Source organism: Arachis ipaensis, chromosome B5, assembly GCF_059453495.1.
Source record: "Arachis ipaensis isolate K30076 ecotype BB chromosome B5, ASM5945349v1, whole genome shotgun sequence".
Classification (NCBI taxonomy): domain Eukaryota; kingdom Viridiplantae; phylum Streptophyta; class Magnoliopsida; order Fabales; family Fabaceae; genus Arachis; species Arachis ipaensis.
Window position 1 is genome coordinate 143,967,107 of NC_142440.1, and position 18,516 is coordinate 143,985,622.

The 18,516-nt window shown below is 37.9% G+C and overlaps 1 long non-coding RNA gene and 1 other non-coding gene across 2 annotated transcripts; one reads left to right on the top strand and one right to left on the bottom strand.

The window, feature by feature from the left end:
• Nucleotides 1-368: 368 nt before the first annotated feature.
• Nucleotides 369-1,829, bottom strand: LOC148566072 (uncharacterized). Its single transcript, XR_015883813.1, has 2 exons — nucleotides 1,412-1,829; nucleotides 369-599 (listed from the first exon to the last, which is right to left on the bottom strand). It is a non-coding gene; the product is annotated as an uncharacterized LOC148566072 (long non-coding RNA).
• A 9,461-nt stretch (nucleotides 1,830-11,290) lies between these two features.
• LOC148566073 (small nucleolar RNA R71) lies at nucleotides 11,291-11,398 on the top strand. The gene has a single exon (XR_015885199.1). It is a non-coding gene; the product is annotated as a small nucleolar RNA R71 (small nucleolar RNA).
• The last annotated feature ends 7,118 nt before the right edge of the window (nucleotides 11,399-18,516 follow it).

An 18,516-nucleotide genomic window follows, 5' to 3' on the forward strand; every position in this document is an offset into this window, starting at 1 on the left:
AGCTCAAGAAGGAACCAAGGGCGTTGCCAACGCTGGTAACGCCAATAACAACGCCAGCACTAACGCTAGGGATAACGCCAGGATGGAAGTATTATAGCGTTGGTTAGGGGTGTTCGCGGTGCGGTTTGGTTCGGTTTTTGAAGGAAAAGCCATCCGATCCGATCGTTTAATTAAGATGCGGTTCGGTTTGGTTCGGTTTTTTTTTCAAGGTCATCCGAACCAAACCAAACCAATTAAAATTGGTTTGGTTTGGTTCGGTTTGTTCGGTTTTTTCAATCAAATAAAAAAAATTCTACCATACTATTATGCAATGTCATAAGATTGAAATCAACAAGCCAAAATACACAATAGCTAACAAAGTCTTGATATAATAAAATATAACGACAATAGAATTCAAATACGACAATTAAAGAAGTTTAATATCTCAACACAACTGAAGTTTAATTCCCTCGGCCTCTACTAGCAATCTTCCTTGTGTTTCGTTGAGGAGCTGGCACAGGAGGCAAAGCAGTCAGAGATCTGATGCTTGTTGATTCATTCGGAATAGGAACTGGAGGCAATCCAGTGTCGCCCATATTCTCACTTGAACTAACGTCAAACTACATAAACAAGCAATAACCATTAACCAGCAATAAACAAGCAATAAACAAAACAGAACAAAACTTGATAATGCAAACAAGCAATGAACAAGCAATAAACAAATTAAACCAGCAAGGCAGCAAACAAATTGAACTTGATAATGTGAACCAGAATTAAACCAAACAGAATTGGCACTTGATAATGTGAACAAGCAATGAACAAATTAAACCAGCAAGGCAGCAATAAACACTAAACAGAATTTGCAAATTGAACTTGGCAATGAACAAATTGAACTTGCCAAATTAAACACTAAACAGAACAAAACTTGATAATCTCAAAATTAAACCAGCAATACCAAGCAGCAAGCAGCAATACCAAGCAAGCAATACCAAGCACCAAGCAGCAATACTTATAAACTATTTTTCAGGTTAAAATTAAAACTGAACATTGAACAATAACCATTAACCAAACAGAATTGGCACTTGATAATGTGAACAAGCAATGAACAAATTAAACCAGCAAGGCAGCAATAAACACTAAACAGAATTTGCAAATTGAACTTGGCAATGAACAAATTGAACTTGCCAAATTAAACACTAAACAGAACAAAACTTGATAATCTCAAAATTAAACCAGCAATACCAAGCAGCAAGCAGCAATACCAAGCAAGCAATACCAAGCACCAAGCAACATTGCAGCAATACCAAGCAGCAATACTTATAAACTATTTTTCAGGTTAAAATTAAAACTGAACATTGAACAATAACCATTAACCAGCAAGCACCAAGCAGCAATACCAACAACAAGGTAAGAATGAATCAGTAAAGTTTACCTGAATAGATGGCTCGGGCTCCATATGCACTTGAATCGGTGGCTGGGTGGGAGGCTTTCTGGGCGGAGGCCGCGAGGTCGGAGGTGGTGAGGGGACCCTACAGAACCCAGAAACGCTGCTGGGTGGAGGCTTTCTGGGTGGAGGCGGTGACGTCGGAGGTGGTGACTGGTGAGGTCGGAGGTCTTGTGGGTGGGTGGGTGACTGGGTCTTCGACTCTTCGTCTTCGTGTTCGCGGTGGGTGGGTGACTGCTACCTTCGACTTCGAGTATCAAGGACAAGGAGTGAAGAAGGTGGGTGACTGCTGGCCGTTTGGGTGCGTGGGTGCGTGGGTGGTGGCTCCGATCTGGGGTTTGGGCGGCGGGGTTAGGTTTCCATGGGGGGAGCCGGGGAGGGGAGGGACTCGCGCAGCAGTAACGCGTTTGGGGGGGGTGGGGGTATGGGGGTGGGGTTGGCCGGTTGGGGTAGTTTTAATTTTAGGGTTTTCTAAAGAACCGGTTCGGTTTGGTTCGGTTAGGGTTTTGGTGGCAAGAACCGAAAACCGAACCGAACCGTAAAAAAAACCGCAAAACATCATTTTTCGGTTTTTTTGGTTTTCGGTTATTTCGGTTTTCGGTTTTTTCGGTTCGGTCCATCGGTTTAGTTCGATCCGGATCGGTTTTGAACACCCCTAGCGTTGGTAACGCTAACGCTGTCCCAATAACGTCTTCGACCATGCACAAAGCAGAAATTGGAAGATTTGGGGAGGCATGCGTACGCACATGCGTACGCACATATAGAAGATAGCGTTAGCAACACTGGCAATGCTGAAAAGGGCCTGGGCATTTTCCTAACTTGCTTCACTAAGGCCAAGGGCCCACATCTAGAGACTTGAAGACTCACTTGAAGTTAGAGAAGTAGTATAAATAAGTGAAGTTTTGAACTTCGAGGGGGCTTACGGAGTAGGAATTAGATCACTACACTTTACATTTCTGTACTTGCTTGTACTTAGCGTAGTTTTACTTTCTCACAAGTTTACTTTGATGCAATTTTACTTTCATGCACTTTCAAGTTCTTTTGAGTTTTCTTAGAGCGATGATCAACTAAACTCACACTCATTAGGGGGAGGAGCTCTATGTAATTCCAATGGATTAATGCAATTCTTCTTCTCAATCCATTTGTTGTTATCTAAGGGAAAGCTTTTGTGCTTCATAGATCCAATCACTACCGAGAGGGGGATTGGATCTACTTGAATCTCTATGTGAGCCTTGAGAAAGGGATCATAGGATTCAGATTGAAGCTTATCTCTCACAATTTTCTTGATCAATATACTCTTAGTTGGTATGTGACATGTAACCTCTTTGAGTTGAGATCCTGAGAGTTGTGTGGCCTTTGGATTAGAAACTGAGCTTCACCTCTTCTCATGAACAATTAGATCAAGAGATTGGCGATTGATTGTGTTGAGAGAAATTGAGTTGCCAAGAGATTGGAATTCAATTATTTACAATCTGTCATAGATCTACTTCATATGATTGAGAAAGAAGTTGAGACCCATTGATTCACCAAGGATCACAACATCTCCGATCCCTAATAAATCTCACCCATTAGTTTTCTTCACTTCATTGCTTTTGAATTTCTAATTTCCTTTGACTCCCAGTACCCAGAACCCCTTTACATCTATGCAATTTACAATTCCTTTTCATTTACATTATTGTCTTTACTTTCTTGTCATTTAAGTTTCCGCACTTTATCATTCCGCAATTTACTTTTAGCCCTTTATTATTCAGTCGTTTAGATTCAGCACTTTTACTTTCTATGTCAATTACTTTTCTGTTGAGTTAATCACACAAAAATCATCAAATATTTGTTTGACTAGAGAAACCATTTAACTTAAATTGCTCAATCCATCAATCCTTGTGGGATCGACCTCACTCAATAGTGAGTTATTACATGGCGATTCGGTATACTTGCCGGATGAATTTATGTTGAGTAAATTCTATTCATCAATCGCATCATGGATCGTGGAATCAATTGAGAGAGGAGCTATGCGCTTATAAAAACCTTCTTGGTAACAATCTCCTCCGGTCTCTTATGGTTATAATCTGTCCTGTAATGCATATCAATCCAATGGATATTGTGGATTTTCTTATGGTTATCAACCACCACCATATGCCTATGAACCACCTCCTCAACATTACCCTCAACCATGCTCACAAGCCTCATCTTACACCAAACACCTCCATATGATCCTAACTCATATTCACCACAATATCACCAACCATATGCACCTCAAAAATAACCATATGAACCATAACTAGAATCACCACTATTCCAGCACCAATACTCCTAAGAACCACCAATTTTATATACACCACCTCAATATGCTTACCAATATGAACCACCTCCTATTTATGATAGTTACCTTCAACACAATTAACCATCTTCTACACCACAAACTTCCATGGAAGAGCATCCGCAACCATTGATCCTAGAGCAAAATGATCCCAATTATAGTAACCAAGAGCAACAAGAGCCAAGGAATCGTCTCATGGAAGCAATGGATCGGCTTAACACAATCATATTTCTCAAGGAGCAAGAAGAAGCTCAACACAATGAATCCTCCTTTCCACCACCAACTCCCATGGATGACGACACTCTCATTTTATTTCTTCAAGAGCAAAGTGAGGCAAGAAGGGAAACACAAGAATCAATTGAGCGTCAAAGACACTATCATAGCTACCATAGCCGAAGCCGAAACCAACTTAGCCTCACAACGCTCATGCAATCAAAGCACTCCCATTGATGAGCGAGGAAAAATAATCGAAGAGCATAGTATAAAAGAGAGTTTAGAATCTCAATTGGAGAACAGGGAGTGGACGCATGTATTGTAACAAGTAGAGGAAGTGGAGATCCTTGAGGATGAAGAAGTGTTTGAAGATTTAGGAGAAGTTGAGCAAGAGATGGATTTCAAGATTGAAGACACTTCCACACCAATTAGTGATGTTGGTGATCTTGTGGAAGTTGTTAAACCTTCTTCCAATAAGTTTGAAAGTGATGTTAAGGAGAATAATACGCAATCTCCAAGACAGATTGTGAACAATGAAGAATTGAAAGAAGTTGACAAGCAAGAATTGCAAGTTGAGGAAGTTTGTCAAGGGATGGTAGCTATCAAAGAGGAGTCAAAGGAAGTTTCAATCACCTTACCAAAGCTGGTTGGAGCCTCTCTGGTGCACAGAATCGTGATCACACTTTTCACAACTCCGCACAACTAACCAGCAAGTGCACTGGGTCGTCCAAGTAATACCTTACGTGAGTAAGGGTCGATCCCACGGAGATTGTCGGCTTGAAGCAAGCTATGGTCATCCTGTAAATCTTAGTCAGGCGGATTCAATTGGTTATGAGTTTTGATAATTGAAAGATAAATAAAACATAAAATAAAATAAGATACTTTGTTGCTTCTGAACCTCTGCTTTCCTATTGTCTTCATCCAATCATGCGTGCTCCCTTCCATGGCAAGTTGTATGATCCTCTCAGATGAAAAATACCAGGTACGGTTTCTGCACGGCTAATCAACTGTCGGATTTCTCATCTCGGATAAAAAATACCAGGTACAGCTACCGCACGGCTAATCATCTGTCGGTTCTCACTAGCGTTGGAATAGGATCTCTCTATCTTTTTGCACACTGTCACTGTGCCCAACATTTGCAAGTTTGAAGCTCGTCACAGTTATTCCTTCCCAGATCCTACTCGGAATACCACAGACAAGATTTAGACTTTTCGGATCTCAGGAATGCTGCCAATTGGTTCTAGCCTATACCACGAAGGTTTTAATCTCATAGATTCGGATGCTCTGTTGTCAGGAGAGGCGATGCAAATCATGGATTAGAGACCCAAGAGATTATACTCCGGATGTCGTCCAATGACTACGTTGAACATCATGTAGACCGCTTGTGGTTGTCAGACACACGGATCTTGGCTAAGCGAGTAACGAAGATAGTGGGTGATTGTCACGGGTCACCCCTTCATTCTGACTTAACTGAATTAAGTATGAGAGTATATCTTGGAGAAGAAGTAGGCATGAATTGAAAGAGAAACAATAGTACTTGCATTAATTCATGAAGAACAGCAGAGCTCCGCACCTTAATCTATGAGGTGTAGAAACTCCACCGTAGAAAATACATAAGAGAAAAAGGTCTAGGCATGGCCGTGTGGCTAGCCTCCCTAAAGTCCAAGGATAGCTACCAGCCTACGAATACAATAGTAAAAAGTGCTATTTATAATAAACTAGTTACTAGGGATTACAAAAAATAAGTAACTAAGTGCAGATAGTGGAGAAATCCACTTCTGGGGCCCACTTGGTGTGTGCTTGGGCTGAGCATTGAGCTTTACACATGCATAGGCCTTTTCTAGAGTTAAACGCCAGCTTGGATGCCAATTTGGGCGTTTAACTCCAATTCTGGTGCCAGTTTTGGCGTTTTACGCCAGAAAAGGGTCTTTGGCTGGCGTTGAACGCCATTTTGGGCCATCAAATCTCTGGCAAAGTATGGAGTATTATATATTTCTGGAAAGACCAAGATGTCTACTTTCCAACGTAATTGAGAGCGTGCCAATTGGGCTTCTGTAGCTCCAGAAAATCTACTTTGAGTGCAGGAGGGTCAGAATCCAACAGCATCTGCAGTCCTTTCTCAGTCTCTGAATCAGATTTTTGCTCAGGTCCCTTAATTTCAGCCAGAAAATACCTGAAATTACAGAAAAACACACAAACTCATAGTAAAGTCCAGAAATGTGATTTTTGCATAAAAACTAATAAAAATATAATAAAAAATAACTAAAACATACTAAAAATTACGTAAAAACAATGCCAAAAATGGTATAAATTATCTGCTCATCACAACACCAAAAATTAAATTGTTGCTTGTCCCCAAGCAACTAAAAATAAAATTGGATAAAAAGAAGAGAAAACACAATAAATCTCAAAAATATCAATGAAGATTAGTTTCAATTAGATGAGCGGGACTAGTAGCTTTTTGCTTCTGAACAGTTTTTGCATCTCACTTTATCCTTTGAAGTTCAGAATGATTGGCATCCATAGGAACTCAGAATTCAGATAGTGTTATTGATTCTCCTAGTTCAGTATGTTGATTCTTGAACACAGCTACTTTATGAGTCTTGGCCGTGACCCTAAGCATTTTGGTTTCCAGTATTACCACCAGATACATAAATGCCACAGACACATAACTGGGTGAACCTTTTCAAATTGTGACTCAGCTTTGCTAGAGTCCCCAGTTAGAGGTGCCCAGAGCTCTTAAGCACACTCTTTTTGCTTTGGACCACGAATTTAACCGCTCAGTCTCAAGCTTCTCACTTGACACCTTCACGCCACAAGCACATGGTTAGGGACAGCTTGATTTAGCTGCTTAGGCCATGATTTTATTCCTTTAGGCCCTCCTATCCATTAATGCTCAAAGCCTTGGATCCTTTTTACCCTTGCCTTTTAGTTTAAAGGGTTATTGGCTTTTTCTGCTTGCTTTTTCTTTTTCTTTCTTTTTCTTTATATATATATATATATATATATATATATATATATATATATATATATATATATATATATATATATATATATTCGCCATTTTTTTCCCGCAAGCTTTTGCTTTTCACTGCTTTTTCTTGCTTCAAGAATCAATTTTATGATTTTTCAGATTATCAATAACATTTCTCTTTTTTCATTATTTTTTCAAGAGCCAACAATTTTAACATTCATAAACTTCACTATCAAAAATATGCACTGTTCAAGCATTCATTCAGAAAACAAAAAGTATTGCCACCACATCAAAATAATTAAACTATTTTCAAGATAGAATTCGAAATTCATATACTTCTCTTTCTCTTTTAGAAAACATTTTTCATTTAAGAAAGGTGAAAGATTCATGGAACATTCATAGTTTTAAGACATAGACACTAGACACTAATGATCATGTAATGAAGACAAAAACATAGACAAAACATAAAGCATAAAAACCAAAAAATAGAAAAATAAGAATAAGGAGATTAAAGAACCGGTCCACCTTAGTAACGGCGGCTAGTTCTTCCTCTTGAATATCCTATGGAGCGCTTTAGGTCCTCAATGTCTCTTCCTTGCCTTTGTTGCTCCTCTCTCATGGCCTTTTGGTCCTCTTTGATTTCATGGAGGATGATGGAGTGCTCTTGGTGCTCCATTCTTAGTTGCTCCATGTTGGAACTCAAATCTCCTAAAGAGGTGTTGAGTTGCTCCCAATAGTTTTGTGGAGAAAAGTATATCCTTTGAGGCATCTCAGGGATTTCTTGATGAAGAATTTCCTCATGCTCTTGTTGAGGTCCATGAGTGGGCTCTCTTGTTTACTCCATTCTCTTCTTAGTGATGGGCTTGTCCCCTTCAATGGGGATGTCGTCCTCTATGATAACTCCGGCTGAATTGCAAAGGTGACAGATGAGATGAGGAAAGGCTAACCTTGCCAAAGTGGAGGGCTTGTCAGCCACCTTGTATAGTTCTAGAGATATGATCTCATGAACTTCTACTTCCTCTCCCTTCATGATACTATGGATCATGATAGCCCGGTCTACTGTAACTTCAGACCGGTTGCTAGTAGGAATGATAGAGTGTTGGATGAACTCCAACCATCCTCTAGCCACAGGCTTGAGGTCAAGCCTTCTCAGTTGAACTGGCCTGCCTTTGGAGTCTCTCTTCTATTGTGCTCCTTCCACACAAATGTCTGTGAGGACTTGGTCCAACCTTTGATCAAAGTTGACTCTTCTAGTGAAAGGATGATAATCTCCTCTCATTATTGGCAAGTTAAATGCCAACCTCACAGTTTTCGGACTGAAATCCAAGTATTTTCCCCGAACCATTGTGAGCCAATTCTTTGGGTTCGGGTTCACACTTTGATCATGGTTCTTAGTGATCCATGCATTGGCATAGAACTCTTGAACCATTAAGATTCTGACTTGTTGGATGGGGTTGGTGAGAGCTTCCCAACCTCTTCTTCAAACCTCACGTCGGATCTCCAGATATTCACCCTTTTTGAGCATGAAGGGGACTTCAGGGATCACCTTTTTCTTGGCCACAACTTCATAGAAGTGGTCTTGATGGACCTTTGAGATGAATCTCTCCATCTCCCATGACTCAGAGGTGGAAGCAATTGCCTTCCCTTTCCTCTTTCTAGAGGTTTCTCCGGCCTTAGGTGCCTATTAATGGTTATGTAAAAACAAAAATCAAAGCTTTTTTCCACACCAAACTTAAAAGGTTTGCTTGTCCTCAAGCAAAAGAAGAAAAAAAGGAGGAGAAGAAGAAGAAATGGAGGAGATAGAGGGGTGTTTTGGATTCGGCCAAGGGGGAGTTTATGATGTGTGAAATTGAAGGTGGTAAGGAGGGGTATTTATAGGGAAGAGAGAAAGGAAAGTCGTGTATGAGGGGGTTGGGTTTGGGAGGGAAATATTTTTGACTTTGAATGGTGAGGTAGGTGAAGGTGGGGTTTTATGATGGGAATAGTGGATGGATGTGAGTTGTGAAGAGATTATGGGGAAGAGGATAGGATTTGATAGGTGAATGGTGTTTTGGGAAAGAGGTGTTGATGTGATTGGTCAAGGGTATTTGGGGAAGAGTGTTATGGAAAGGTGTCAAGAGGAGAGAAGAAGAGGTAGGGTAGGTGGGGATCCTGTGGGGTCCATAGATCCTGAGGTGTTAAGAAATTCTGCTCCCTACACCATTTTGGCATTTAAACGCCCTCTGTATGCCATTTCTGGTGTTTAACACCATCTCTGCTACCTTTCCTGGTGTTAAACGCCAGCCTAATGCCCCTTTCTGGCATTTAACGCCAGCCAGACACCCTTTTCTGGTGTTAAACGCCAGTCTGTCTGCCAATTCTGGCGTTTAATGTCAGCCAGATACTAGACACCCTTTTTTGGTGTTAAACGCCAGTCTGCCTGCCAATTATGGCGTTTAACACCCAGAATGCTGCCAGACTGGGCGTTAAACGCCCATTTTGCTATCCTTACTGGCGTTTAAACGCCAGTAAGCCTGTCCTCCAAGGTATGCTGTTTTTGATGCTGTTTTTGATTCCGCTTTAATTCTGCAGCTGTTTTTATGACTCCACATGATCATCAACCTAAAGAAAACATAACATGACAATGGAAAACAAATGTCTATAAAAATAAATATAATTAAATAACATTGGGTTGCCTCCCAATAAGCGCTTCTTTAATGTCAATAGCTTGACAGTGAGCTCTTAGAGAGCTTCACAGAGACTCAGAGCTTAGTGGTGGCCTTCCAACACCAAACTTAGAAGTTGAGTGTGGGGGCTCTGTTTGACTCTGTATTGAGAGAAGCTTTTCATGCTTTCTCTCCATGGTTACAGAAGAAGATCCTTGAGCCTTAAACACAAGGTAGTCCTCATTCAATTGAAGGACTAACTCTCCTCTATCCACATCAATCACAGCCCTTGCTGTGGCTAGGAAGGGTCTTCCAAGGATAATGGATTCATCCTCATCCTTCCCAGTGTCTAGGATTATGAAGTCAGCAGGGATGTACACGCCTTCAACCTTCACTAAGACATCCTCTACAAGTCCATAAGCCTGTTTCATTGATTTGTCTGCCATCTCTAATGAGATTTTTGCAGCTTGTACATCAAAGATCCCTAGTTTCTCCATTACAGAGAGTAGCATGAGGTTTATACCTAATCCCAGGTCACATAGAGCCTTCTCAAAGGTCATGGTGCCTATGGTACATGGTATTAAGAACTTTCCGGGATCTGGTTTCTTCTGAGGTAATTTCAGTTGAACTAAAGTATTCAGTTCATTGATGAGCAATGGAGGTTCATCCTCCCAAGTCTTATTACCAAATAACTTGGCATTCAGCTTTATGATTACTCCTAGATATTGAGCTACTTGCTCTTCGATAATATCTTCATCCTCTTCAGAGGAAGAATACTCATCAGAGCTCATGAATGGCAATAGTAAGTTCAGTGGAATCTCTATGGTCTCTGTATGAGCCTTAGATTCCTTTGGTTCCTCATTAGGGAACTCCTTAGTGGTCAGTGGATGTCCATTGAGGTCTCTCTCATTGTAAATCACTGCCTTTTTACTCTCTCTAGGTTCTGCCATTTTGGGTACATTTATGGCCTTGCACTCTCTTTTGGGATTCTCTTCTGTATTGCTTGGGAGAGTACTAGGAGGAGTTTCAGTAACTCTTTTACTCAGCTGACCTGCTTGTGCCTCCAAATTTCTGATGAAGGACCTTGTTTCAGTCATGAAACTGATAGTGGTCTTAGATAGATCAGAGACTATGGTTGCTAAGTCAGAGAGGCTCTGCTTAGAATTCTCTGTCTGTTGCTGAGAAGATGATGGAAAAGACTTGCTATTGCCAAACTTATTTCTCCCACCATTATTATTATTGAGGCCTTGATTAGGCTTCTGTTGATCCTTCCATGAGAAATTAAGATGATTCTTCCATGAAGGATTGTAAGTGTTTTCATAGGATTCTCCCATGTAATTTACCTCTTCCATTCCAGGATTCTCAGGGTCATAAGCTTCTCCTTCAGAGGAGGCTTTTTTAGTACTGCCAGATGCAGCTTGCATTCCAGTCAGATTCTAAGAAATCATATTGACTTGCTGAGTCAATATTTTATTCTGAGCCAATATGGCATTCAGAGTATCAATCTCAAGAACTCCTTTCTTCTGAGTCATCCCATTATTCACATGATTTCTTTCAGAAGTATACATGAACTGGTTATTTGCAACCATCTCAATGAGTTCCTGGGCTTCTGCAGGTGTTTTCTTCAGATAAAGAGATCCACCAGCAGAGTGGTCCAATGACATCTTGGACAATTTAGACAGACCATCATAGAATATACATAAGATGCTCCATTCTAAAAGCATGTCAGAAGGACACCTTCTGATCAATTGCTTGTATCTTTCCCAAGCTTCATAGAGGGACTCACCTTCCTTCTGTCTGAAGGTTTGGACTTCCACTCTAAGCTTGCTCATCTTTTGAGGTGGAAAGAATTTGGCCAAGAAAGCATTGACCAACTTTTTCCAAGAGTTCAGGCTTTCTTTAGGTTGTGAGTCCAACCATATCCTAGCTCTGTCTCTTACAGCAAAGGAGAAAAGCATAAGTCTGTAGACCTTGGGATTAATCCCATTGGTCTTAATAGTATCACAGATTTGCAAGAATTCAGCTAAGAACTGATGAGGATCTTCCAATGGAAGTCCATAAAACTTGCAATTTTGCTGCATTAGAGAAACTAATTGAGGCTTAAGCTCAAAGTTGTTTGCTCCAATTGCAGGAATTGAGATGCTTCTTCCATAGAAGTCAGTTGGTGCAGTAAAGTCACCAAGCATCTTCCTTGCATCTCCATCAATGTTGTTGGGTTCGGCTGCATATCTACTTCTTTTTCGAAAATTTCTGTAAGGTCCTCTCCAAAGTGCTGTGCTTTAGCTTCTCTTAGCTTCCTCTTCAGAGTCCTTTCAGGTTCAGGATCAGCTTCAACAAGAATGTCCTTATCCTTGTTCGTGCTCATATGAAAAAGAAGAGAATAAAGAGAATAGTGGAATCCTCTATGTCACAGTATAGAGATTCTTTTATGTGAGTATAAGAATAGAAGAATAGAACAATGAGGTAGAGAGAGAATAAGAAGAATTCGAACACAGAGAGAGGGAGAGGGTTCGAATTATGAGTAGAAGAGAAGTGTTAGTAAATAAATAAATAATTAGAGAGAGATGGGAGAGAGAAAGTATTCGAATATTAATTAAAAGAAAAGAAAAATATTTTTGTTTTTATTTTAATTATAAGTTAGAATTCGAAATTTAAGAAAAGAAATAAAATAAAATTGAAAACTAAAGAAATTAATTAATTAAAAAGATTTTTGAAAAATTTATTAGTTAGTTTTCAAAATTAATGAGAGAGAAAAGTAGTTAGGTAGTTTTGAAAAAGATAAGAGATAGTAAACTTTTTGAAATTAAAACAAACAAATCAAGTAGTTAGTTAAAAAAGATTTGAAAATAAATTTTGAAAAGATAAGAAGTTAGAAAAAGATTTTGAAATTAAAATTTTACAAAGATATGATTGAAATTTATTTTGAAAAATAATTGAAAAAGAAATTAAAAAGATTTGATTTTTAAAATTAAAGTTGATGACTTGACTAACAAGAAACTAAAAGATATGATTCTAGAATTTAAAGATCGAACCTTTCTTAACAGGAAAGTAACAAACTTGAAATTTTTGAATCAAAACATTAATTGTTAGTAAAGTTTTCGAAAATATGAAGTAAAATTAAGAAAAAGATTTTGAAAACTTATTTTGAAGAATTTTCGAAAAACATGAAAGAAAAATGGAAAAGATTTGATTTTGAAAAAGATTTGAAAAAGATGGAATTTTTAAATTGAAATTTTGACTTGACTAACAAGAAACAACTAAATTTTAAAAAATTTTGACTAAGTCAACCCAAAATTTTGAAATTTATGAGTAAAATAAGGGAAAGAAATTATTTTTGAATTTTTTGAATTAATGGAGAAAGAGAAAAACAACAAAATGACACAAGACATCAGAATTTAAGATCAAAACAACTAATGTATGCAAGAACACTTTGAATGTCAAGATGAACACCAAGAACACTTTGAAGATCATGATGAACATCAAGAACATATTTTTGAAAATTTTTAAGAAAAGAAACACATTCAAGACACCAAACTTAAAAATTTTTAATGTTTAGACACTATGAATTCGAAAATACATATGAAAAATAACAAAAAGCACAAAACAAGAAAATCACAAGATTAAACAAAAAAAATCAACAAGAACAACTTGAAGATCAAGAAAGAACACATGATGAATTTTCGAAGATTTTAAGAAAGTTTAAAAACATGCAATTGACACCAAACTTAAAATTGACACAAGACTCAAACAAAAAATTTTTTGGTTTTTATGATTTTGTTAATTTTTTTTTTGTATTTTTTGAAATTATTTTGGAAAAAGAAAATAAAGAAATTCAAAATTTTTAATAAGAATTTTAGGATTCATGCAATGTTAGTGTAAAGCTTCGGTCCAAAAGAATTAGACATGGCCAAATGGCCAGCCAAGCTTTAGCATAACAATTACAGACATGCCCTTTCTACAAAGGAAAGTGGAAACCTCGGTCCAAAAGATTAGACATGGCTTAACAGCTAGCCAGGCTTCAACATATCTCATGAAACTCTAGAATTCATTCTTAAAAATTTTTATGAATTTTTCGAAAACTATATTTTTTCTCTTTTTTTTTCGAAAATAAAAATAAAAAGCTTAAACATAAAATAAAATTACCCAATCTAAGCAACAAGATGAACCGTCAGTTGTCCAAACTCGAACAATCCCCGGCAACGGCGCCAAAAACATGGTGCACGAAATCGTGATCACACTTTTCACAACTCCGCACAACTAACCAGCAAGTGCACTGGGTCGTCCAAGTAATACCTTACGTGAGTAAGGGTCGATCCCACGGAGATTGTCTGCTTGAAGGAAGCTATGGTTATCCTGTAAATCTTAGTCAGACGGATTCAATTGGTTATGAGTTTTGATAATTGAAAGATAAATAAAACATAAAATAAAATAAGATACTTATGTAATTCATTGGTGGGAATTTCAGATAAGCGTTTGGAGATGCTTTGTTGCTTCTGATCCTCTTCTTTCTTATTGTCTTCATCCAATCATGCGTGCTCCCTTCCATGGCAAGCTGTATGATCCTCTCGGATGAAAAATACCAGGTACGGTTTCTGCACGGCTAATCAATTGTCGGATTTCTCATCTCGGATGAAAAATACCAGGTACAGCTACCGCACGGCTAATCATCTGTCGGTTCTCACTAGCGCCGGAATAGGATCTCTCTATCCTTTTGCACACTGTCACTGCGCCCAACATTCGCAAGTTTGAAGCTCGTCACAGTCATCCCTTCCCAGATCCTACTCGGAATACCACAGACAAGGTTTAGACTTTTCGGATCTCAGGAATGCTGCCAATTGGTTCTAGCCTATACCACAAAGGTTCTAATCCCACGGATTCGGATGCTTTGTTGTCAGGAGAGGCGATGCAAATTGTGGATTAGAGACCCAAGAGATTATACTCCGGCTGTCGTCCAATGACTACGTTGAACATCATGTAGACCGCTTGTGGTTGTCAGACACGCAAATCTTGGCTAAGTGAGTAACGAAGATAGTGGGTGATTGTCACGGGTCACCCCTTCATTCTGACTTAACTGAATTAAGTACGAGAGTATATCTTGGAGAAGAAGTAGGCATGAATTGAAAGAGAAACAATAGTACTTGCATTAATTCATGAAGAACAGTAGAGCTCCGCACCTTAATCTATGAGGTATAGAAACTCCACCGTAGAAAATACATAAGAGAAAAAGGTCTAGGCATGACCGTGTGGCCAGCCTCCCTAAAGTCCAAGGATAGCTACCAACCTACGAATACAATAGTAAAAAGTGCTATTTATACTAAACTAGTTACTAGGGATTACAGAAAATAAGTAACTAAGTGCAGATAGTGCAGAAATCTACTTCCGGGGCCCACTTGGTGTGTGCTTGGGCTGAGCATTGAGCTTTACACGTGCATAGGCCTTTTCTAGAGTTAAACGTCAGCTTGGATGCCAGTTTGGGCGTTTAACTCCAGTTCTGGTGCCAGTTCTGACATTTTACGCCAGAAAAGGGTCTTTGGCTGGCGTTGAATGCCAGTTTGGGCCATCAAATCTCGGGCAAAGTATGGACTATTATATATTGCTGGAAAGTCCAAGATGTCTACTTTCCAACGCAATTGATAGCATACCAATTGGGCTTCTGTAGCTCCAGAAAATCTACTTTGAGTGCAGGAGGGTCAGAATCCAACAGCATCTGCAGTCCTTTCTCAGCCTCTGAATCAGATTTTTGCTCAGGTCCCTCAATTTCAGCCAGAAAATACTTGAAATTACAAAAAAACACACAAACTCATAGTAAAGTCCAGAAATGTGATTTTTGCATAAAAACTAATAAAAATATAATAAAAAGTAACTAAAACATACTAAAAATTACGTAAAAACAATGCCAAAAAGGGTATAAATTATCCGCTCATCACTCTCTCACTAAGCAACCATCCATCACATCATTTGAGTAGGTAACAATCATATCCTTAAGCTTTAATGTCCCACTTGAATATGGTTTGCTTGAAACATATGGTTAACTTAAAACTCTTTGTAGATTGAAGAGTAACAGAGATTTGTGTAGTGGTTGGCAAAATAATACTAGGCTCATTAAAGTTGAACCTTCAAGGCCTAGGTCCTATGGTTGGCGGAATGCTAAATTGAATGGATTTAGGAGGATGTTTGGGTATTCAAATGAGAATTCTGAAGTGAGCTCACCCGGATGGAATCACAAGAGTCAACTTGAAGACGGGTGTGAAAACAAGGTTTAAGATCTCGAATTACAAGATGAGGATCAATTTTGGGAGCTCCTGACTTGTGTGGAACTTCATCAAGGTTTGGTGCACTTGGTTGGAGACTCTGGCAATCAATTGAAGTCCAAGAATTGGTGGAAGTTCAAGGATGAATTCAAGCACAAGCCACCTTGACAAAGAGCTCACCAAAATGTCCAACTTAAGGTCTTTAACCAAAAGTGCTAGGTGGGAGACATCCCACTATGATAATATCTTTTCATTTTCTCTTTTTGTAAAAAGTTGGTTAATAATTTAAATCTCCTTTTTAGATAGGTTTGTTAGATTTTCTTGATGGTTTAGCATGTTTAATAAGGTTTGGTGTTGTTTTGGTATCTTGTTAGGTGTTTAAGAGGCTTAGTTTGGTGTAAGAAGTATGGAAAAGTCTGAAAATAAATAAAGAGCAATATCGCGTACGCAGCCATTTATCATGTACGCGAGACAAAGGGGTAGTGGCAATAGCTCGCATCGCGTGTATCTTCTCGCGTACACAGCCATGTCTCGCGTACGTGACATAACGGGGCAGTGGCAATAGCTCGCATACGCGACCCTTTGAATTTTGACATTATCGCGTGCACCGCATTTCTCGCATATGAAAGTTTAAATAAAAAGAAAAAAAAGCCAATTTGCGCGTACACATGACAGATGTATACGCACGACTTTAATAACATGAAACCTTCTTGTGCGAACCCTAATTCGCACCCCACTCTTCCCTTTCTCATCTCTTTCTCATACCTTCTCTTTATCATTATCCACCATCTCCTTTAGTTAGTTAGCTAGTTAGTTTAATTTCTTGTTTTAGTGGATTAGGTGTTTAGAATAGGTTAGATTAAGTGAAGAGTGTTGGGATTATTAATCTGATTTGCTATTTTTTGCTGCTGAATTATTCTTTCTTGGATTGAGATTGAAATTATAATTGATGCATTTATTGTTAGGTGATGCTTACTTACGTTGATTTTTATTTACATCACCAAGTTGATGCATTGTTCTTGCTTGAATGTTTTTTATACTCTTTTATTGCTTGTGTGTTTACCTTAATCTACAAGTTTTCTTTCAAGTATCTCGAGCACACTAAAATGAGTGAGTTACATATCTCTTTTAAATGATGGTGACATAAAGCTTTTGCTGCTAGTGTGTGAGTTTTAAACCACGCGCAAACTTAGAATTCACACATTTGCTTTCCTTAAAAGTCACAAACTCATCAACTCACTTCATTTTAGTGATTATTACCTCATTCCAACAATTTATACTTTCTTATCTCCGAGTTAACTCATCTTACTATATCCTGTTTTCTATCTTTCAGGATGAGTCATCATAAGTAAAAAAGAAGTCAAATAAGGAAAGCGCTACGACGAAAGCGAAGGGAGAAGCATCTTCCTCAGTCATAACAACTTGAAGATTCACCAGCTGAAGGTGGCAATCCGTTAAATCTACCCCCTAATTGTAGTAAGCGCACGGAGGACCGTGCAAATTTTTAAGTGTGGGGTGGTCATCTAACCGAATCGGCATTTTTTGGGTGAAAAGTTCTAATCCCAAACACTTTTACATTTGATTTTTTCTGTTATTACTATGTCTTTTAGAATTCTTAGTTGCATTTTTTTAGAGCTTTAATTGCATCTTATTAGTTTATTGTATTTCTTTTCATATATACATATATATAATAAGTTTAGTCAAAATAATAAAATTTTTCAAAGAATTTATCTATAAGGCATCCCAATTGATTTGAGTTGAAAACCTTTCATTGAACTTTCTTGAACAATAATTATAGAACATAGTTTAGAGCTAGAACACACAACCTTGTGAGTTTTTTAGCTTTAATGAGTGGTTACCTCATATTAACCACTATTTTTCTTCTTGTGTGTTATTCTCTTTCTATGATTGTAATATTTAATTTGTTTGATTCTTTATATTCGTTATTCTTTGTATAAATACATTTACATGATTGAGGCCTTTAGTTCAAGTTAGCTCACTTACTCATATAGCCTTACCCTTTTATCTACCATTGTTAACCAATTTTGATCTTCTTTAACTCTTTTTGTTCTTAATTTCAGTACATCACTACCCCTAAGTAAAAAATAATAAATGTCCTTCATTTGGATCTTTGATTAGTTTAGGATAGTGAGAGTGTGCATTATCTTAGTGTGGAAAAATTTGAGAACATTAGTAGAGGACAAAAAAGGAATATTTTGTATTTTTGTTGAAATTTTAGAAATTTGGTACATACTCATGCATCCAATATTGAACCATATACATGAATATTTTTGTATATATTATGTTATTGAAAAAAAAAAGAGAAAAAAAGAAGAAAAAAAAGAAATGAGAAAATAATAAAAAGGGGACAAATTTTATTTTAAAAAGAAAAGTTTGAGAAATAAAAATGCATATGTGATATGAATTGAAAGAATGCATGGGTGTGTGAAAAATTAAATAACGGATAGTTAGGTTTACATTATAGTTGAATAGGTTGTTGTAGGTTAGGTGAGAGTTTAAGTTAATCAAAGATTCAAATTCTAATTCACTTGACTATATACATCCTCACCTTTACCCTAATCCCATTACAATCCTTGAAAAGTCCTCATGATATTTGTATGCATGTATTGAATGATTGTTGATTATTAGAAGAAAAATAAGTCTTGGAGAGCAAGATTAGAAGAGAATTGAGT